The 23,356-nt window shown below is 49.2% G+C and overlaps 1 protein-coding gene across 1 annotated transcript in view; it reads left to right on the top strand.

The window, feature by feature from the left end:
• The window catches only part of LOC142557005 (voltage-dependent calcium channel subunit alpha-2/delta-3-like), a 210,538-nt gene that overhangs the window by 42,528 nt on the left and 144,654 nt on the right, over positions 1-23,356 (top strand). The gene's annotated exons all lie outside the window — the stretch shown is intronic.

Genomic DNA, 23,356 nt, shown 5'->3' with positions numbered 1-23,356 from the left:
TGGAACCCATCTCTCTCGGCTGCGTATATTTAGTCCAATTTACACGATATCTGGTGCGTTCTGCCTTGCGGCTATGGACGCAAGGCAGAACGGGCCGTTCGGTCCTCTGGTTGGTTCGGGCCTCTGACCAGACGGGCCTCTGGCCTTTCGGGCTTCCCACAGGCCCGAACGGCCAGAGGACTACTGCAGCGAGCTCTTCGTTGACACATGCCACCTGGTTCACCAGCAGCGAAGACACCACTGAGGCTCCTGTTCTCGTGGTCATTGACGCGGAGCTTGCCAGGCCGTCAGGCCAGAGGTCCATGTTGATGAGCTTTTCAAGGAAGTGAGTCACTAGGTGCAACACCAGCGAAGACGCTGAAGTTTACTCACTCTGAGGCGATGACTCGTCGGATGAGAGCTTTTTGTCGGTGATGAGCCGAAAGGCCAAAAGGAGGCTCGTCAAAACGTCATCACCTAGCAGTGCATCAACCCTGCAGGCATAGCATGAGCGCTGGCCGTACACCACCTTCTTCGTATCTGTGGACTCATCCATCAGTGTCCGAGGATTGAACAGGCAAGCTCTCTCCGTTTTCCTTGAGAGAATAACGCCAAATGAAATTAAGGAGGTCTGGCTAAACACGCGGGAGAATACCTTCGCTGTCGACACGACCCGCGGAAACGCGCTAGGCAAGCTCCTACAGATTACAGATTTGGAGAACGTCAAAGTGCGATCGGTTATACCAACGGAAAGAATCTGTACTGCCGGTGTCATCTACGACATTGAAATGGCATTTACGAACTCTGACCTGCCTATTTTGAGTAAGCCGGGGTATGAATGAATGGTCATAACTGACGTATGCCTCCTTGGAAACGGCCGCTGCGTGAAAATAGTGTGCAAGGGCGACTCTATTCCTTCGCATGTCAAAATAGATCACTTCGGACACGTCGTTCGACCGTTTGTCCTCAAGGCGCTTCAATTGCCCAAGTGTTTCAGGATCGGCATGTCAAGGGCGCCTGTGCAAAATCTACGGTGGCTGCGCAGAGTCGCACACTGCCGACGTCTGCCGCGCAACAAATATTAGGTGCGTCAACTGCGATGGGTCGCATGAAGCAAAATGTAAAGACTGCCCAAGTGTCAAAAAAAGAAGTTTCTATTCTGAAACAAATGGTTAGGGACAGCTCCTCTCATACTGAAGCTCCTCTCATACGACAAAAGCGTACAACGCCAGGCCCAATTCATGCACATATTGTGCCAAGCACATAAGCTTTTAGTACAAGCAGACCCGAGATCCCAAAGAGGCTTCAAACGGAAAAGTCTTCCTTTGTAGGTGACTAGCCAGCGCTCCTGAGCACCCAGCCTTCCTAGGAATCTACATGCTTGATGTCTCCATCGAAGCAGACTTCAGTTGATGATGTGCCAACGGTAGACCACCAAAGCGTTCCGATGCTGCAGTCGCTAATCAATGTCTTTAGAGTAATGCTGGACAGCATCGAAGCTCTATCCGCTCGAAGGAGCTGGACTCACTGAGCCCAGTCCTAGCAACCCTCGAGTGAACCACGGCTAACAATCACCAGTCATTTCGAAAGGAGGTCAGGATACATCGATTATTCAGTGTAACGCCAGAGCTCTAAGTTTATGGCATTGCTGATTTTCGCCGGTTTGTGCATATTAACTGAAGGAAGCGCTCAGAGCGCACGTCAAGCGCCTTGCTCTCGGACGGACGCATGGACGGGCGGACAGACGGACGGACGGACGGACAGACGGACAGACAGACAGTCTGACGGACAGACGGACAGACAGACGGACAGACAGACGGACACACGGACGGACAGACGGACAGACAGACGGACGGACAGATGGACGGACAGACAGAGGGACGGGATTCACCTAGTGAAACCCGTAGGTAACTTAGACCTTACAGACTCGCTTGGTTTTAAAGTGTGCGGAGGAATAGATTTTAATGAAGAGAAAGGAGGAGAGGTCGGCCTGGAGAGCGTGTCTCTAGCCTGCTACTCATCACTGGGGTAAGGGGAAGTAGGTAATAGAGAGTGTTAGATACGGGACCTTTTCCTGAGCCTCCTTCGAGTTCACCAGACCACATCGAGTCGCCCCACACCTGAGTAAGGAACGCAGAAGCAGATCTGCCACGTTCCCGAGGCGCAGCACGTCCAAACAAGTTGGTGTCCCCCACTTCGTGCGCCGCATCTGGAGCTATTCACTGCTTGACTCTTCCCGAGAGTGTTGCGAGAGCCTGGCACTGTTCCAGGTAACGTGGGTCCCGAGGCAAGACGGCTGTAATGCACCGTGAAGCCGTGACAGCAATCTCCCCATCCGCCTTTGTGAAGGTAGTTGCAGACTGGGAAGGCAATCATCATCAGCATCATCAGCCTGGTTACGCCCACTGCAGGGCAAAGGCCTCTCCCATACTTCAACAACCCCGGTCATGTACTAATTGTGGCCATGCCATGCCTGCAAACTTCTTAATCTCATCCGCCCACCTAACTTTCTGCCGCCCCCTGCTACGCTTCCCTTCCCTTGGGATCCAGTCCGTAACCCTTAATGACCATCGGTTATCTTCCCTCCTCATTACATGTCCCGCCCATGCCCATTTCTTTTTCTTGATTTCAACTAAGATGTCATTAACTCGCGTTTGTCTGGGCAATACCCCAGACAAATAATCCCTCGGACGATTGGAGCCAAGGAGTGACCCTCTGAGCCGAATGTGACGTACACTCGCACGGGCGCCTACCATTGGCCAAAAATGACGACACCTGAGCGGGCTCGCCCATCGGCTGAACGTGACATGACTTCGAGACACCGAAGGGGTCAAAAGCCAGAGACCGGGAGCAGCAAGAGAGCATTCCTTCATTCATCTCTTTCGAGCTTCTTGCCACGGGCCGCAGGGTCCGAGTTGCTGCCGGCCTGTAATGACTTTAAGACTGTTAATTTATTTGTACTCTCACTGTAAATAATGTAAATAAAGCACCACTTTTCATCTCAAAGTCCTCCTCAACCTCGGCCAACTCCCGCACCTAACGGCAAGGCCCAAAATCTGGGGGACAGCAATTGGGGTTGTCCTCCAGATCTAACAAGGGAAGGGTAGGTGGCAGGTGATTATATTATGGTACAATGAGCTATTATATACACGTTGTCCAATATGCGGATGCCCACGCAAGAGTAATCTTGTCCACACAAAAAGTTATCGCGCAAACACATTTCGTACTATCAGCACGTTTCATAGGTTCTAGAGGCGATCGTTTATACAAGTCGCACGTAGAAAGTTCAAGAGTGAGGTTATGACACGTTGAGCACTGCCAACTCTTCCCCACGCGCCCAAAATCTTTTCAATTCAATTCAATTCACTTTGTTTTCAACACCACAATATTGAGGACCGCGAACAAAAAGCCTTTTATGGCTTGACAAGTTCCGCAGCCCCTTATAACAAGCAGTGACAGAGCATAGGGTTAGGTATTACATATTAAGTTAGAATTACCCAAGTCCCAATAACACGAGTGACAGACATAATGCATATATATAATATTGTTACGGAGGAAGACGCAGACGAAAAGCTATGTACAAGTATATTTACAAGAAAATACGCTGCGCTTGGCCAAGAGGCAACAGCCCGCGCTAGCTTCAAGTCGTCGTCGTCGTCTTCTTCTTCTTACTGCTCGGCTCTTCGTCATTGGAAATACTATCCCGTAGCACTACCGCCGGCGGCAAAAGCGCCGTCCTGGAGCGACTAAAGGCCGGAGTCTGAAGCAGTGTAGTAGGTCTTGAGCATACTGACGTGCACGACATCAGTAGATGCCAGAGTAGATGACGAGGTTGAGCTCACAGGAGCAATTTCGTAAGTCACAGGCGTTACCTGCCGCAGCACGCGGTAGGGCCCTGAGTATCACGAAAGGAGCTTTTCGGAAAGTCCGACGTGACGAGAGGGTGACCACAGGAGCACGAGTGCACCAGGCGAAAACTGCACGTCACGGTGGCGGGCGTTGTACTGACGCTGCTGCGTGGTTTGCGAGTCCGTCAGTCGAGCACGGGCAAGCTGGCGTGCATGGTCGGCGAGGGCGATGGCGTCGCGCGCATACTCGGTTGTTGAGATCGCAGCAGGAGGGAGTACCGTGTCAAGGGGCAAGGTCGGTTCGCGCCCGCAGAGTAGATAAAATGGAGAAAATCCGGCGGTGTCGTGCCGGGAAGAACTATAAGCAAATGTGACGTAAGGAAGGGCAACGTCCCAGTCGTGGTGGTCCTTCGAAACGTACTTGGACAGCATGTCGGTAGGCGTACGGTTTAACCGCTCTGTCAGGCCATTGGTTTGAGGATGGTATGAGGTAGTCAGCTTGTCTTGAATAGAGCAGGAACGCACAATGTCGGCGATACCTTTCGAGAGGAAGTTACGACCACGGTCAGTAAGCAGCTGTCGCGGGGCGCCATGCACTAAGATAATGTCATGCAAGAGAAAGTCCGCGACGTCAGTGGCGCAACTGGTAGGGAGAGCTCGCGTGATAGCGTATTGGGTGGCGTAATCAGTTGCGACGGCTACCCATTTGTTCCCAGAGGATGACGTGGGAAACGGACCGATGAGGTCTAATCCAACACGAAAGAACGGTTCCACGGAGATGGTGATCGGCTGGAGATGACCGGCAGGTAGCACCTGAGGTGTTTTCCGACGCTGGCAGGGATCACAGGCAGCAACATATCGTCGGACGGAGCGAGCGAGACCAGGCCAATAGAAGCGGCTGCGGACGCGGTCGTACGTGCGCGTTACTCCGAGATGTCCTGCAGTGGGTACGTCATGCATCTCAAAGAGCACAGTCTGTCGTAGATGTTTTGGCACGACAAGAAGAAGATGAGGGCCATCAGGGAGGAAGTTCCTTCGGTACAGAATGCCACCCTGGAGGACATATCGGCGAACGGATGCGTCGGTAGGTGTAGAGCGCAGACGCTCGATGAGTACTCGCAGCGATAGGTCTCGGTACTGCTCATCGGCGATGTTAGCGAAGGCAGACACGAGAAAATGCCGTCGGTGGTACTACTGTCGGCGGCGTCAGGCTCGTCTACCGGGTAGCGAGACAGGCAGTCAGCGTCCTTGTGTAGTCGGCCAGATTTGTACGTGACAGAGAACGAATATTCTTGGAGGCGTACAGCCCAGCGACCAAGTCTTCCTGTAGGGTCTTTCAATGAGCATAACCAGCAAAGCGCGTGATGGTCTGTGACAACGGAAAAGGGTCGGCCATATAAGTATGGGCAGAACTTCCCAACCGCCCAAACTAGGGCCAGACACTCACGCTCAGTGATGGAATAGTTGCGCTCCGCGGGCGAGAGGAGCCTGCTGGCGTAAGCGATAACACGGTCGTGGCCATGCTGGCGTTGTGCCAGTACTGCGCCAATTCCGTGACCGCTGGCATCAGTACGGACTTGGGTAGGCGCAGAAAGATCGAAATGGGCCAGAGCGGGAGGCGTTCTGAGAAGGTCGATTAGAAGCGAGAATGCAGAGGCCTCGTTATCGCCCCACTGGAAAGGGGCGTCTTTTTTCAAAAGCTCGGTTAGTGGTCGTGCTATGGCCGCGAAATTTTTCACGAAACGGCGGAAGTACGAGCAAAGGCCGATGAAGCTGCGCACATCCTTGACACACTTTGGAACAGAGAAGTGCGTAACAGCATGGATCTTGCCTGGGTCCGGTTGCACTCCGTTCGCGTCAACGAGAGAGAGAGAGAGAAAATATTGCAGAGAAAGGCAGGGAGGTTAACCAGAGGTAGTTCCGGTTGGCTACCCTGCGCAGGGGAAAGGGTTAAGAGGGCTAAAAAGAGAAACAGAGTAGAAGGGGGAGATAAGATGTCCAAGGACGGTAATCTGGCGACGGCCGAATTGGCACTTCGATGCGTTGAGTTGCAGACCGGCTCGCCGAAAAACGTCCACGACTGCTGAGAGGCGCTCGAGGTGCGTAGCGAATGTTGGGGAGAATACTATAACGTCGTCCAAGTAGCACAGGCACGTGGACCATTTGAAACCGTGAAGAAGGGAGTCCATCATGCGTTCAAAAGTGGTAGGAGCGTTACATAGACTGAACGACATCACTTTGAATTGATGAAGACCGTCGGCTGTTACAAAAGCAGTCTTCTCGCGGTCGAGATCGTCCACGACAATCTGCCAGTAGCCGGAGCGAAGGTCAATAGAGGAGAAATAGCGAGCACCGTAGAGGCAGTCAAAGGCGTCCTCAATCCGAGGCAGGGGATACACGTCCTTTTTGGTAACCCTGTTAAGGTGCCGATAATCCACGCAAAAGCCCCATGAGCCATCCTTCTTTTTTACCAGTACAACAGGTGACGCCCATGGACTACATGACGGTTCAATAATGTTCTTGGCAAGCATTTTGCGAACTTCGGTGTGAATAACTTGACGCTCAGCTGGTGATACTCGATACGCGCGGCGATGAATAGGAGGGGCATCGCCGGTATTAATGCGATGTTTGACAGCTGTTGTTTGGGCCAAAGGACGATCGTTCAAGTCAAAAATATCTTGGTAGGAAATCAGCACGCGGTAGAGCGCACGAGCGTGCTCGGAAGGCATGTCGGGTACAATCATTTTCTGTAAGTTGGCGATGGTACAAGTTAACGACTGCGACGGTAGAGGAGGATCGGCTGAATGGTCGTCTACTGAAATCGATGCTACAGAGTGATCCTCGAATGAGCAAAGTTGGGCCAGAGACATCCCGCGTGGCAGCACTTGTGTCTTCAAGCCAAAATTGACCACTGGCAGGCAGACGCAATTCGCCGTAATAGATAAAACTCTATGAGGTAATGTGATCCCGTGTGTAAGGAGGACGTCTTGCATAGGAGCCGCGATGTAGTGACCATATACATACATATTTGTGTAAAATGAATTCAAGTGAAACTGAATGTTAATGCAGTACATATAGCACTCACGTACAATTGAAACCGAAAGAATTAACGCTAATTACTAATGCTCATTATACATATATGAAATCAACAAATGTGTCACACAAAACATACTGCAATGCACAATTCGGCAAATACACTGTTACAAAAACAATTTCTTCCATTTTTGCGGAAACAAAGAAAAGACAAGAAAAAAACAATAATGAAACTTATACAGTGTTGATTTTATTTAGGCAAGATGGTAATGTAAAGCGCAACATTTGGTATGTGTAATTAGTCCTTGCCCGTGGCATCTCCCAGAGTTCGCAACTGCGCGTATTTAGCTTCCCATCTCTACGTTTTAAGTTCGATATAGTATTTAACGTGTTATTATTTCTTTTAATACCTGTCTTATATCGGTGAATTAGTGTTGGCTCATAAATATCAGGCATAGGGAGTAAATTCAGTTTTTTGAAAAGTGGGCGTGTATGTGTGTCGTGGGGAACGTCCAGAATACTACGGACGGCCTTTTTTTGTATCCTGTGTAATGTGGTGATATTAGAAATTGTCGTAGTACCCCACACAAGATGGCAATAGTGAATTTGGCTGAGAAGCAAGGATTTGTATAGGAGAAGTTTGATGCTTTTAGGGAGAAAATATCTTACCCTCCATAAAATTCCACTCACACGGAATATTTTCGCAGCGACTAAATCCACATGCAGATTCCACGACATATGTTGTTCGAATACAATCGGAATAGTAGAATTATTAATTTGTAATGTTAGGTCTGCAGTGACATTACGATTTCTCGGTCTGAACAGAACAGCTGTTGTTTTCTTAGTATTTATACTAAATGAATTTGTGGTTGACCACGAGGACAGTTTTGTTAGTGCTTCATTTGGGATACCGATAGCCTCTGTGGAATTCGGTGCGGTAACCAGAATAGTTGTGTCGTCCGCGTATATAATAAATTTGACATTATTATCTATAGTAGTTAAGTCATTGATATAAATACAAAAAAGCAGGGGCCCCAGAATACTTCCTTGTGGCACTCCGCGTGAACTGGCTTTAATTTAGACACATGTCGTTCTATGATCAGTTGTTGCATACGGTGTTGCAGATACGACTGTATTAATTCAAGAAATACGCCACGAAATCCATAATGTTCAAGTTTGTTGAGTAGTATGGAATGATTTATACAATCAAGTGCCTTCGAATAATCAACAAAGATGCCCAGAGTACATAATTGCTGTTCAAACGACTGCAATATAACTTCCTTTTGAGTAAGTAGAGCAATTTCTGTCGACTGCCCTTTCACAAAGCCATACTGCATACTAGTTATAAAGTCGTGTTTGATCAGAAACGATGTCATGCGGGCATGTACTAGTTTTTCTATACGCTTAGAAAAAATTGGCAACACAGATATTGGACGGTAGTTTGTCAGCTCGTTTTTATCACCACCTTTGTACAAAACTACTACCTTCGCAACCTGAAGTCTTTTCGGGAACGAGCCCGTGTAAAATATCAAGTTGATTATGTGTACTAATGCAGGTAGAATCAAGTCCAGGACATGCTTAATTCGCATGATCTCGCATCCTTCGACGTCCCAACATCTGCTGTTTTTGATAGACATAAAAGTAGTAAATACCTCATTTTCCGTAGTAGGCGCTAAAAAATGCAAATTGTTTAGTCCTGCAGCGAAGATAACTCAAAGAATTAGGATCATGAGTACTGTTTACTATGGTTGTGAAATAGTTATTAAATGTATTTGCAAGCGTCTCATTTGATAAAACTTTATCACCTAGTGTAATTTCTGTTATAGTCGTGTTCTTATCTCCTCGCCCAAGAAAACCATTGATAGGCTTCCAGATAACATCAGATTTCTTTATTACGTCATTATTGAACAAATTATTCAAATACTGTCTGTTCTCTCTACGCAAAAGCCTTTTTGCTTTGTTCCTTTGTACCTTAAATTCATGCAAAGCTATTTCAAAGCTTTTGCTTGTCCCGTCTTGCGAAGGTATCAGTGAGTGAACGCCACACCCAGGCCGTAATCGATGGATGAGTGTTTCCTGGCCTCTCCGCAACCGAAGTGGAAGCCGGAATCGTAAACCAGCGTCAAGTCTATGGAGGCACTCTTGCTGATGTTTGGGGTTGTCCCATTGTCGCGCTATAGAGGTTTTGACGGAGTTATGGGGCAATGCGTTGATGTCGTACCGGGAAAAATGAAGCATCAACTGGTCAGCAGTCGAGATAAGCAAGATAGGTTTAGAGTATTTTTTTTTTTTTGGCAAGAAAACAGCGGAGAGAATAATACGACAGGAACCGTTACAGGCATAAGTAGAGGTACAAGGTAGGTAGTAGATAGAGAAGTTTTGATGAAGAGAAAAAATATTGAGGATATGTATACAAAAAAATCTGAAAAGTACGCAAAGCACACCTGATTGACTGAAGCAGATTAGGTGACTATTTTTCACTGCCCTGTTTCAAATGGGATGCCTATAAATCTTCATCGTCGTTATTGTGGTTTTGCCGAGAGAAACCCTAGAATTTAATTATTTTTATGTAAGAAGAACGAACGAATGGAAACAGCGCACAGTGCGCGTAGGCGTGTGCTCAGGGATCAATTCTGGAACGTTCAAAAAGTCTAGACCGTACGCCGTCTCTCTACCCACGCTGTCTGCGCCACCTGCTGAGTTGTAAATAACCTGCGGACTCTTATTCTCAACAAAGTGAGCAGAGCCAAGACCAGTTTTGGTTTTCTTTTTCTGCATTACTTTCGCGACTCTTGTCGGCGTCTCCTTCTAACGTATGTCAAAATCTTGCAGACGAAGTAAGGATTTGCGTCGTACAGGCGTGCGATGTTAAACATAGAAAGGAACACAAAAATAAGCTTTGCTAACTACTTCCGAACCTCTTCTGTTCAGTCTGAACATTCAGGCTCGGGTCATTTTTCTTCTAAACTACGCCAGCCGGTCCATTTCTTTTTCTTGATCACTTTCACTTTTGAAAAAGAAAGAGGAAGAAATGCTGTCTGCACCCGCAGAGATATGACGCAGAGCTGTCACCAAGCAAAGCAGAAAACTATGCGACAGCCTCGAGATGAAAGCATATCTGTTTCACAGCTCGCTAGCTCGCTCCTCCTTGAATGGTCTGACAGATCACCGTGGTTTTCCTGCTGCGTTTTTCTGCTTAGTAATGCAACTGTCGGTGTCTCTTTCTCTCGTATGTGTGTAGGACGGGCTGTCGTATATGTGCCGGTATAAACTCCACACTGCAAGTTTTTTTTTCTGGCCGAAGTCGTCGACCGGCACGGGGTTGGTAGAGCGACTTAGCGTAGATGCGCCACTTCGCTCCGAAGTATTAGGTCGCGGGTTCGAGTGCCCCTCGTTGCGGCCGCATTGCGATTTGGCCGGGGGGGGGGGGGTGAAGACGCCCGCGTGCACTTACAGATTAAACACCCCAGATGCTCAAAAATAATCTGGAACCTTTTACTAGGGTGTGTCCCGTTAGCCACTGTGTTGACTCAGTATACGTTAGACAACCTCGGCCACCAGGTTTAGGACGCCGTAAATGTCGCTAAATGTCGCTGGCGCGACAATTTAAAGCGAATAAACTTCTTTCACTAAGCTAGTTGCGGTTTTGCGTGGGTTTTGTCTTCAGATATATTTGTGGTTGCATAAAGGAATCTGACAGGTGCTCCGAATGCAAGTGCCAGCAAACGGTATACTGACCGTCGGAGTTGTGCGGAGAAGCGCACCTCTGGTCTGCGTTACAAGATAACTCCTTCGTAAAAGCTGAACGCACAATGTCGGCTCATAGGCACCTTTTCTTTTTCTTTCACGCCTTTCTTTCTGTCCCCACTCTTCTTTCCGTCTGTACTTTCCCTTCCCCTAGTGGAGGCTAGTAGACCGGAGGCTTTAACTCAGGTTAACCTCCCTGCCTTTCTCTCATTTGCGTCTCTCTCTCTCTCTCTCTCTGACCGACTTCTCAATGGAATGGCGCATTATATACTGCGGTTTCCTTGATTTATTTGGTTTTCTATTATTCGTCCATTCGGTGCCTGCCACTGGGTCTGTGTCCATTCTTGCTTAGTCCTCCAAATTTTTAGCCTTGATTATATCGTTGAGCTCGAAATGGTATTTAAAGTTCGCAGGTCTTGCTTTTGTGTGTGCAAGGTTTCAGCCGACAATCTCTGTTACCGTGCCACTGCTGCAAGAACTTCCAGTGGGCGCACTACACAACGACAGCATATCACGCCGCGTTGAGCCGAGAGGTGGTCACACGCTCCAGCCGGCTGCTCAGTACCGTGCAGCAAGTAAACGCGCGCAATCCCAGCGGCCGAGAATTTATCGCTGACCGCGCGACTTCTTGAGCTCGAGCCACTTGTGTGCCGACCTCGAGTCCGCCATACATAGCATCGAGATCCGGGTTTGCAGCCCACTATACGTTCGCGACCAATACCCCGTTGCCTTTTATCCAACCAGCTGGCAACAAACAACCGCCGTCGGGAGGAAAAACCAGGAGCGATAAGACACAACCACTGGATGTAGTACGTGTAGCGCCTGCCCTAGCAGCGTTGCTTTTCGGAAAGCAAAAAATACATCAAAGGGAGCGCGACAAAGGGAAAGGTTTGAGCAAGCGGAAAACGGCTAGGGGAGGGGAAAGAAAAGGCTCGGGTTAAATGTCGAGGGGAGGCATTGGGAGAAGGAAAAAAAATGGGAAAGGGTATGGGGGGAGCTCGGAACTAGCGACAGCCTTGGAGAGAGGCTGACCCTAACTTTGTTCGCCGCACCGTTGCGCAGCCGCCGAGCGGCAGCACTGGCGGAGAAAAGCGCCGGGCTGCTCGAGTCTGTCGCGCGCAGCCGCCAAGACGGATAAATTACGTTGCTCCTGGGCAGCGCCTCATGCAACCCCTTCTTTTGTTGTCCCATGCCTGTGCCCTTCTGCTGCGCTTGTGATGTTTTTTTCTTTACGTCCGTTCGTCTCGAATCCCCATGTTCCCGTAGCTACGAGAGAGAGAGAGGGAAGGAGTGCGTGCGTGCGCGATGCGCTGTGTACGTATAACTACCGTTCTCCCGTTTCGAGAGCCGACCGCAGCTTATGAGACGGGAGGGTTGCAACAGCCTTGCTTGTTTTTTTTGTTTTTGTTTTTTCGCATCCGCTGTGACTCTTGCTGCCCGTCTCGCTCAGCCGTGACGTTCCGACGGTGGGCCGACTGACGGCCCTGGCTTTTCTCGCTTCCCAATTTTTCATCCCCTTCTCTCGTCTTCTTGTCTCTCTTTCTCTTTCCTCCTCTTTCCTTCATTCCTCCCTATATCTCTCTGTTTTCCTCTTTCTCGATTCTTTCTATACTTCACGCTCTATATTTTCCCTTCCCCTTTCACATCTCTCTAATCTATTACTCCCTTTGCCTATCCTTTTATTACTCCCTTTGCCTATCCTTTTCTGTTTTCACCGTCTCTTCATTTTCGTATCTTTCGTTTTATAATTCTACCTCTCTCTCTCTCGCTTTCTTTTTCCCCTTTATTACTCTCTCACGGCCCCTCCTCTCTCTCTATCGTTCTTTTCCGCACGAGCACATGCCTCGCCCGGTGCGTCGTTGCGGGCGTGGACCGCGCGCGTGCGTCGCGAAACTTAATGGCTCGAGAGTTGCAGAAAGGGGGAGGGGCGCTAGGGAGTACCGTGAGAGCAAGGTCTGTCGTAGCGCAAAGACTTCCCGAAAGACGAAGGGAGGGTGAAGAGGACGAAAGGGAATTCAAGAGGAAAGCGGGCGGCTGTCTCAAATTCCTGCGCCTCCTCCTCCGCTCCCCATCTAACCTTCCCCTTCCCCCCCTCAGCAGACGAGTTCCAGCCGCCCTTTCCGCACGCGAGATCGCGGCAAACGCGCACGACATATAGGGTGTTGACGATGAACGACGGCGTGTGGCGCTGCGCGGCATCGTGACATCAGGCTTTCGCCGAGGCTGTTGGGGAGCGAGGAGTGAAAATGTTACGAGACAAGTATCCACGCATGTGTGTTAGGAGCGCGCATGGCGGCTGGCGCCGTTATTTCCTGGCACGTGGCGCACGCATGCGCGGGGTCTACTCCGCATTCTTTTGACTTGGCTTGCCGAGACATAGAATAAAGGGTAAAAAACGGGAAAGCTCTATTTTTCCCCTGATATTTTGTTTGACTCCATCGTTTTCGGTGCCGGTGTAGGCGTTGCGGAGCATGCCGTCATGGTCAGACCTTCCAGTTGTACGAGCACGCTTTTGTTAACAATGCTAGGCTCGCTGGAGCTTCGCCTGGAGGAGCACTCGCAGAGGCGGCGAAGGAGAGCTACGGCTCGGCTAGTAGGTGAATTTAGCTGTACACGTCCGTATGTAGCATTCATTGGCTAAAATGCGCATGTATACTTTACAATCAGATGCTTAGTTATTGCATTAGGACATAGTTGGGGCGTCCGGCTCCAAACTGCACATTGCCGCAGGCACCTGGGTTCGAATGCCAGTGGTAGAGGTGGGCGAATTACACTGTAACTGCGGTGAAGGTAACAATGAGAAGGTGACCTAGCGAATAGTCGACGATAACCACTGCAGTCGTCTTAAAGTTCATTACCTACATACACACAGCGAACTCGCTGGTCAGCCTAAGTATGCAGCCCGTCAACTAGACAGCAGATAAGGCAAGGTTTCAACATTCAAAGGAAACAACGCAGATCAGATGCCCTACATCAAAACTACTTTTTAAACAGGAATAAGATGCTATAGACAACCGCCACGTATAGACCTTTTCGTCGAGCAAGCTGGAAAGGGCGCACTGTAGGCCTTTCCTCCTCTCTGGCTTGTGCTAGCTGGCGCGTCGCTGCTTTAGTGTGTTGCCCTCGCGCGCTGCGTAACGTTTTCGAGATGTCTTAGATCGTTCTCCGAGAAATTTACGGGATGTAAGTTCACACACTGCCGTAGCGCAACTGACTAACTACTCTGTAGCCTTCGAGTGCAGCAATGACTCGAGTATGCGGAAATTTCTCTTCTCTAAGCAAACATACGACGCGCATGATCAGCCGTGGTGCGTGCACGTGTCGTTAACTATTTCGGATGTATTGGTTTTCACTCGACGAAGAGAACCAGCGTCCGTGCATTGCTGGCGAGGATTGGATAATCTCATAATCTGATTGTTCGGCGTGGGAACTGATATGTCAGAGTTGTGTACGGCCAATTCAATGCAACGCCGTTACAAAATATATATTACGTCAGCTACGATTGTTCGCATGCATTTCAGGTCTACCGTGCTATGTCTACGTCAGCTTTCTGTACGAGGCCGGTGGCGGGGTTCAACACAGCGTTCACTGCTGTTGGTAGACCAGCATAATGCATATAATCATCGTGCTTCAGCATTGCCTTTTTGCCCTGTAGAACAGTAACATCTGAAGGTACGCCGCAAGAACAATGCGACGGTTATCTGTAAGGACATAATTTCCGTAAAACGTGCGAGGGCATCATAAATAACGGGTCAAGCAAGACCGAACAGAAGAAATAAGGTTTCAGCCGTTTGCGGCTTCGAAACTTGGAATCACCTTGCCTAGAGTGGTCAACGAGCCGACTTGACCGCCATACTTCGCGAAAGGAAAACTGCGTGGCCTAACGCCGCAATAAGGCCACGCATCGTCACGCGGCATGCTCGGCTCATGTGCTACACAACGAACAGCATTGCAACCCTGCAGCTACCACTCCTTCCAACACTCGCGCAGTCCGCAGCCGGTCACTTGAGGTTGGCGTGACGGGGAGAGGGTGTCAGCTCGTCGGCTGCTGAGGTCAGTCCACGGTACCAGCGTTTGTGACGCGCATCACTGCTTCTGCAAGGGGCGATGGTGAGCGGCTACGAGTAAGGCTCTATGTGACGCTCCCTCGGGTGTTGTCGCAGCTGACACTGGGGGCACGATTTCCCCGCGACGAAGGGCCGCTCTCGTCGTTGGTGGAACGAAAGCGTAAGAAAAGCGTGATGCCGCGCAAGACGGGCTGTGCGGCGACGATGGCTACGATATGGCGCCAGAGCGTAGCGCGCGTCGTTCTCTTCCTACTATTCCTATTCCTACTCCTATTCCTTACTCTTCCTACCCTGTACTTATATAATCATAATACAAAATACTGACACGTGAAATTAATATATGTATACATCTGTGCTCAAATTTCCCTTTAGGGAGCATCGTAATCGGTGAATTTTTTTTTACCTATAGAGGAGAGAACGTACGCACTGCGATAGCGGACTTGCGTCGGTTGCGGTTAAATACCGACCCATGCCACAACATCATTCCTCCTCGATTCGCACTTCATTCGAAAATTTTACTATATACGTCTTTTAATATCGATGTTTTATGTTTTAATATGTGTTTGCAGTGGACGCTACAGGGAGAAAGACCAGAAAAATTGGTACCTACCGCATAGTGGGACGAAGTTAAAAAGGAAACCGGGTTTCTCGGAAAGAAACTTCGTAGTTGAAGAAAAGAATTTGCTCTCGTCCTGGATGCGAACCTCGTACCGACGCCTAAGCGGCGTGGTGGCTCTGTCATCTGAGCTATAACCAGCAGGCTAGAATAATTTCACAACTCGAAGTGCAGCTACACGGAATATGTAAAGTCAGTTCTGCCGGAAACCGTCATGTTGTGCAAGTTTCATGAAAGGATAAAAAAAAAAACATCCCTTTTGCAACTTTGCTCGACCTCGCAGATTTGCGCAGAGTTCATTTGTCATAGGAAATAAAGAAGAAAAAAAAAGCCCATGCAAGGATATACTGCTCCGCATGATTCCCCAGCACGAAAGCAGTTTGCCACGCACAGGCACCATTTACCGGGCAAACCCAGGGTGCAACCGACTTTTGCGCAATATATTGCAGGCATTCAATGAAGATGTTTCGTCTGTAGGCAGCATACGAGTTTGTTCTCCAATTTTATGCTTTGCTAACGTTATCTTCTCCTTATCGCGCCAGATTTTCACCCATTTAAAAGGATGCGCGTTGCTTCAGTAGCTCCAAGTTGCTCCGTGCACAATTCTACAGGCATCAGAAGAGATGAATGTTCCTTTGTATCACTAGCGTGCTCATCGGGATGGCCCGAAATCTAATCCTCTCAGTGGTTCCTCATCTTCGAGCTCCTTGATTCACGGGACATCGTGCTGTTCATGAAGGTGTGCGTTTAAAATATGTAAATAGGCTTTCCTTTCTACTTTTTTAAAAAAATGGGCTGCATGCAGCCCTTGCAATTCACCCTGTGTTAAAATTAGAAAATCTTCTGCATTGGATTCCAAGATAGAAAGTACCCTCTCTCGAACGTTCTTACTCGAATCGAACGTCGAGTTGTTGGGGTACTTGTAAGATAAGAATATAGAACGCAGCGGAATGATATCCATAACTGCCTCATTGCTCACGACAACCACCACCCAGTTTCAAAGGAGGAATGCTGTTAATATCTGTCGATCCATTTAAACGTGTGACATTTGAGCGACTTTTACCTAGCATAACGTAATCGACCTTTCAGTCCAGTGTTTCAGTAGCGCCTGTTGTGCTGCAGTTTGGCTACTATCACGTGTGCCTGCCAGGCATATACAACCAACCTGGTAAATCGAGAAGGAAAGCTGTCACCCACCCGTATGAAACCTTCCTTCGCCCCTTGCTGGCTTCCGCAGGACTGATTTGTCGTATCCTGTATCCCTATGCTGCGGATTGATTGATTGATTGATTGATTGATTGATTGATTGATTGATTGATTGATTGATTGATTGATTGATTGATTGATTGATTGATTGATTGATTGATTGATTCGGCCTCACGTGCATCGGGTTATCCTTTTGAAATTAGCTATGAAGCTAGAGCAACCACTCCGAAGAGGTGCTAGCCTAGGGTTAGAATCCTTGATGTAGACCAATATTTTTTCTTTTTCAACGGCGAAGCTGCGCTTCTATGAAACCCGTTAGTGGCTCCTTTGTAGTCTCGCGATACGTTCGAGTGAATGACAATTTCTTTTTTCCCCCTTTCGTACATCCAGCTTGAACGCGAACACTAGCGATTCCAAACATGCCGAGAGAAACAGACGACAGCGGGCCACGCTCCAGAGCGCTGACGGGGTGCAAACGAGATTATACTGCGCCGCACTGGGCAAATATTGTTTTCCTTTTAACTAAAACGCACACACACACGGGCCCGCGCAAACGCTGTTTGTCGTTTTTATTTTTCTCCCGCGCGCTCCGAAAATTTTGGAGGCGCGCGCCCGCGTCTCCTCTCGGCGCCGCGAAACAGAAAATAAAATGAGAGAGAGAGAGAGAGAGGCGAATCGATACACAGTGCGGGCTGGTGAGCGGTACTTTCAGGAAGCGGACCGAGCAAATGTACAAAGGCGGCCGCGTACGACATAATACGTTTAATGGAGCTCCGGGCTCTACGTGTTTGCTTGTTGTTCTTCTTTTATCTTCTTTTGTTTTTCCTGCGCGCGGTGGGGGTGCCCATTTTATGCGAGGAGTTGTTCCTCCCGAGCTTTCGCGCGAGACTTTGTGCTTTTTCTCGGCGACGGCGCTCGCGCAGAGATTGCAACGCGAGACGCCTTTCTCACGTCTACGGGATGGAACACGTTCGCGCAGCTCGGATCGGCGAAAGGAAATGAAATTGCCTCCCAATCGTTACAGAGAAGGGGAACACGATCGATCGTACGGGTACGTTGTCGTTGATTTACATTTTTACATTACAGTTCTTTATTACTATTTTTTATTATTATTAACATCTTACGAGGCGTCGCGACCGGAGAATGGTGCCGGCTACTACTTGGCACGTGAGGAGAACATGTAATTAAAAGCGCAGGGCTTGCGTATTGACATGCAGCCGGCATAGACGCGAGGCTACACGCACACGCCACTTCGCAAGTCGCTTGCAGTGGCGTCGAACGTACGAGGCGTGCACAGACAACATTCCTGCACAGCGTAATGTAGTTCTGCAGGCCTAGCTGTCTGAGTAAAATGACAAGAGTAGGTTGTCTTGCTTTTCCCTCGTACGGCACATGATACGCTACAGCGTTATGTGACATGTTAGAACCTTTGCGCATGCACCTTGTATACCGTGAATTCAGCAACCGTTGAGCAGACGACATGGTGCGGATGCATGAGCACATCTCGAGAGGCATTCAGCCTTCCTTTTCATCTCTTCCAGCATTCAGCTAAGAAGTCCTGCAGCTTCCGCGGGACTGCAATCGACTTATGAGATGGAGTATAATGCGTGACTGGCCGATGGTGCAATTCTGACCTGCAGCTGCGCATTTGGGCATTGAGCTGTCCGTGGGCGAGCCAGCCAACGAGTGCGCAATCGCGGGTGCCTTTCTTGTATGGCAAGTTATATATGGTATTATGCCCGACCCGCCGGCCGAAGATTTGCGTGCATTGGTAAGCAGTGAAATGCTTGTGCTGCGTAGCTGTCGCTCGATCCAGCAGTTCGCAGCCTTCGCCTCTCAAAGCTGTTCCAATGCAGATTTTTCTCGCTGGTGCTAGACGTTTCAGTCGTTGAAGTGCCGTCGTCATTGTTGTCGTGCTGTCGCGGTCGTAATGTCGTCGGTCCTCGTCATATCACCGTCGTCATGCATCGAGCTGTCGTCGACGGACACAGTCGAGCCAAGAGCGAAAGCTTCGCCTATTGAGGCCTCATTAAATAATATGTGAGATTTGTCTTGCGCTACGAAACTCACAGCAATGGGTCGAACTAGTTGGCTCATGGTAAAATGTTTTTTTTTTAATTCCGGGTATTTCCCGCAGTGCCTATGCAGTAAAAAAAAGTGAAAAAGAAAAGACTCGCCATCCCGGCCCTGCGGAATTGGATGTCCAGCGAAGATGTGGACAACCACCACTAGAATTGCTAAGGGGGTAATTTTGTATAAATACAAAATTATTATATGGCCCGTGAAGAGAAAAATCCGGCGTCAACATTCTGTGGCTCCAAAAGCCATGTTACCGAGTGGCGGCATCGCGTTTGACATGATGACAAACATGATTACGTCATCACCTCAAACGTCACGGGGTGATGTCTACATCATCACGTCAAGCGTTACGCTACGTGATAACGGCATCGACACGTCTCATTACCTGATGACGTAATGGGATGTCGTCGTCGCGTGAAATATAACGTCACGCTATGACGTCATTGTGAAGTGTTTGTCACATGATGACGTCATGTGATGCCCCCTGGAGAAGCAGCACACTGTGTGCTTCCCGCTTTGCGCTGTCTCCGTGATCGGCCCATCATGAAGTAACGTGATTACGCAATAACGTCAATAGTCACGTGATTACGTGATCACACCAAAGGTCACGGGATGGCATCATCAAGTCAGACAGTATTTGATGTGATAACGGCATCGTTATGTGACGACATCACCTGATGACATAATCTTATGACGTCATTGTGAAGTGATTGTCACCTGATGACTTCATGTGATGCCTCTTGGAAAAGCAGCACACTGTGCGCTTCCCGCTTCTTTGCACTGTCTACGGGATCGGCCCACATTTTTTTGTGTGAGCAAACGTTGTGCACGCGGACACGAAAAATCCCGACCAACTAGCGGCTACCAGCTTCGCTGTAAAAGGGACACACGCAAAAGAAGGCAAGCAGCATTGTGTGATGCAGGTAATATGCTGCAACAACTTACAACGCACGACAACGGGTTAAAGAGAGAGACCCGCTTACATACGTTCAAGTGAATCTTTATGCGAGTATCGGCTTTTTATACAGGAATGGCCAGGGCTTTCTGGTCGCCAGTCACAATGATGCGTAAAGATACCCATATAATTTCCGTATAAGAATGATGAAGGGTTGCCCTTCTACTTCAGATCGAAGCTTTCATATTTACCTTGTCCAGACGCTTGGTCATAAACTTATATTTAAGGAAATGAAAGTGAGCACTTGCGACAGCGAAGGGCAAGATTTTGGGATCTAGAAGTTCTGCCGTTATCGCAGCTCCACCTTCGTCAATCTAACATTCGCGCATCTCCCAGGCATTACCTCCGAAAACTAGCAGCCAGTAGACAGACAGCTCCGCGCATTCCACGAACTGGTAACTCTTGTTACTGATGTTGCTTTTGCGAAGCTTATGCGTTACACACAGGGTTATGACACCATAGTGAATGAACTTCGGCCATTTCCTTCAGTATCGGAAAGCGCCAGTCGTGTCAAGCAATCGAACCCGCGACCTTGTGCTCCTCTGTAACGATCAGCAGCGCAAATCAGCCACTAAAATGCGTAGAACGTTTTTTTTTTTTTCCTGTACCAGTCTTTAGTCTCATACGGTGAAGGGATGGCATGAGTTTCCCACAATGCTTCTGGCTGTAGAAGGAGCCGTAAATGTAACAGCCTTCGAAGTAAATGATTACAGAGTGTTCTGTGGATTTCTGACCCTGTGACGTGGTAGTTGCTTCCGTTATGCGAAAAGGAAGAGTCGTACCCTATATAAGGTGACTCATCGCTTTCTTTTATTCGCTTTCTTTTATTATCATTTCAATAAAAAAAGTGCTGAGCCAGAAGTTGAATTGCCCTGGTTGCCTTCTTTCTTTCCTTCCTTTTTCTTTCTTTCTCTCTTTCTTTCCTTTTCCATCGTTATGCGCAGACGCTACAGGACAAAGCATTTTCTTCTTCGCCTGTAAAGCTTCCTTCTAGGCAAGCGAGACGAATGTGAGCAAAACCCAACACGGGAGGGTGATAGTTGAAGACCACTACCGAAGCCTACAATTAGGATCGGGTCATCAAACAAGCGTCCACACCCCCTCCCACGCACCCATCCCGCTCCTACCCCCCCCCCCCCTCCTCCATTAAAAGTAAAAGATGGAAATAAGTTGGCGCGGAGACCCAGGATCGATTGCGTGAGAGAGCGAACTGTAGAGAAATTGTCGGTTAGTCGCCGCGGAGATAGATGTTAGAGCGCGCTGAATTGTACACGCCGAGTTCAGGGGAGCAGTACACTAGCACTGCAACTTCAGTGCAAGATACAAATACGTAGAACGTGTGAAAACATTACTTGATTCGGCGAAATACTCCACAACAGTGGGTCATCTGTTTGCAGCACCATGTTTCGCACGGCTCTCTCACTCTCCGCCTGTGTGTGTATGCTTGCACGTGCGCGCGCGCGCGTGTGTGTGTTGTTGTGTTTGTGTGTGTGCTAGTGTAGGTGTAATCACTGCATTCTACCGGTGCTAACATATGGGACAGAAACTTGGAGGCTGACAAAGAAGCTCGAGAACAAGTTAAGGATCGCGCAAAGAGCGATGGAACACAACCCTTAGGTACAACGTTAAGAGGCAGGTAGCAAGTGGTGTGGATCAGAGAGAAAACGGGGATAGCCGTTATTATTAGAGAAAAAAAAATGGAGCAGGGCAGGCCATGTAATGCGTAGGCTGGGTAACCGGTGGCCCATTAGAGTTAAAGAATGGGGGCCAAGAGAAGGGAAGCGCAGTCGAGAGAGAGAGATAGCAAAGAGAGGAAAGGCAGGGAGGTCAACCAGACGAGCGTCCGGTTTGCTACCCTACACTGGGGGAAGGGAAAGGGGGAACAGAAAGAAAGAAAGCGGGATAGAGGGAACACTGTCTGTGCACGCAGCAAAGTGCTTGGAGATCAGTCAAGTCAAAGCAAGTGCTCCGTCGATGCGTTAGGCTGCCGTCAATCTTGGTGGTTCATAGCTGGTGATGCACGTTGAGGTTACCAATGAAGACCAAGGATCCGGTGGGCGTCAGCAGTACGTTGCAGTACGTGCCAGTATATTTTTAAGCTAACCTCCAGCCGTTCTGACTTCAGTGCGAATATAATGATGCGGGTGAACCATGATGCTTACTCAAGAGTTGCAAGTACTGAATTGAGAGCATCCAGCACTTGCATTGCACTTCGCGCTGACGGAGTTTGCAGGTTATTTAACAGTATTCGAAGGGTATTCATCAGAGACCGGAGCATCATAACGACTTGCCGGTCTTCTTCGGGCAATTTGTCAGGAACCCGCGCTGTTCGCTCTACAGCCGTGTGCAGCTGTATCACTTGACGTGACTCCGGCTCGAGTTGTGGCATCAGCTGCGGCAGCACCTCCGGTTGTGGCATCGGCTGCGGTATCGCCTCCGGCTGTGGCATCTCTTCCGGCTGTGGCATCGGCTGCGGCATCAGCTGTGGCTTCGGTTGTGACTTCCGCTGTTGTTCTGGCTTTGGCTGTTGCTTTAGTAGTGAGGACCAAGTTGTATTGTTCTCCGCCATGGCCTTGTCCGATGTAGATTGAATTGCCCCAGGCCTAGGGGGCAGAGGAGGGGGTGATGTCGGATGGGACGTACTCTTCATAGAGGTATCAGCATTCTTTGAAGTCCGGCGGCGTCGGGAGCGCCGCTTTCTAACGGCCGCAACAGCTTCCCGACGAGACGAATGGTCTCTCGCCATCTGCTTCAAGATCGCCTTTTCTTTCTTCATTTTGGGGCAGTCCTTCGAGGAAGCATCATGGGACCCAAGGCAATTGGTGCATTTCAGAACCGTAGCTGCACAAGAGCCTGCAGCGTGAGCAAACTCTCGTCTTCTCGCACACGGCACTCACGTTTCCCAGCCTCATACAATTGCGGCATTGCAGTGGCCTTGGGATGAAAGGTCGCACAGGGTGTCTAAAGTGGCCCACCTTGACATGCGAAGGGAGTGTCTCGCCCTTGAATATAATTTTCACACAGCGGGATGTGCCGAGGCGATACACATGTGTTATGGCGACGCCATCAACGGCAGGCTTCACTAGGATTGGCAAGTCGGCGCTAAAGATGGAGACGTCCACGTCGTAGATGACACCAGTAGTTGAACCACTGTTCTGGGGGATGTACGAGCGGAGCTTAACGCCACCTAGTTCTGTAACTGTAGTCAAATTTCTCAGCGCAGTCTCATGTGTGACGTCGATAGCCAACACATTTTTTCGTGTGTTGACTCTAACGTCTGCTATCTGATTTGGCGCCACCGCTTCAAGTTGCACTGATACGGACTGTCTGTTGAGTCGCCTCAGGTTGTCGGTAGCGAGTTCTGGTACAAATACAATCGTACTGACTGAGGTATTCTGAGTTGGTCCTACCGTTGGCGTGCTCGAAGACATGGATGTCCTGGTGGTGTGTCTTCGTTTCGCCTTGCGGCTCCGCACAAGCTCGAAGGCGTCAACGGAGAAGTCCTCACTGCTGAGCGAGTAGACGCTGGTGTCATCGCCGTCGGTGTCGCTCTGGAGGCCGGTCCGCTTCCTAGACGCAACCGCCGCTGAAGTCGCCATTCCCGGCAGAGGCACGGGTACGTCAACTTGCATCCGTACCACGAACCATGCCGGCTCTCCAAAGATGTACACAGAAATAAGGAAAAGACAGCTGAGCTAGAGAAACAGCGTTATGGCTCGCAGAAAACTAGGTGGCAAAAAACTAGGTGGGGTGATGAAATGAGCAAATTTACAGGAGCAAGTTGGAATCAGTTGGCGCAGAACAGGGGTAACTGGAGATCGCAGGG

Source organism: Dermacentor variabilis, chromosome 9 (assembly GCF_050947875.1).
Source record: "Dermacentor variabilis isolate Ectoservices chromosome 9, ASM5094787v1, whole genome shotgun sequence".
NCBI classification, from domain to species: Eukaryota; Metazoa; Arthropoda; class Arachnida; order Ixodida; family Ixodidae; genus Dermacentor; species Dermacentor variabilis.
Note: the sequence above shows the minus strand (reverse complement) of the source record. Positions and strands in the feature narration are given on the sequence as shown.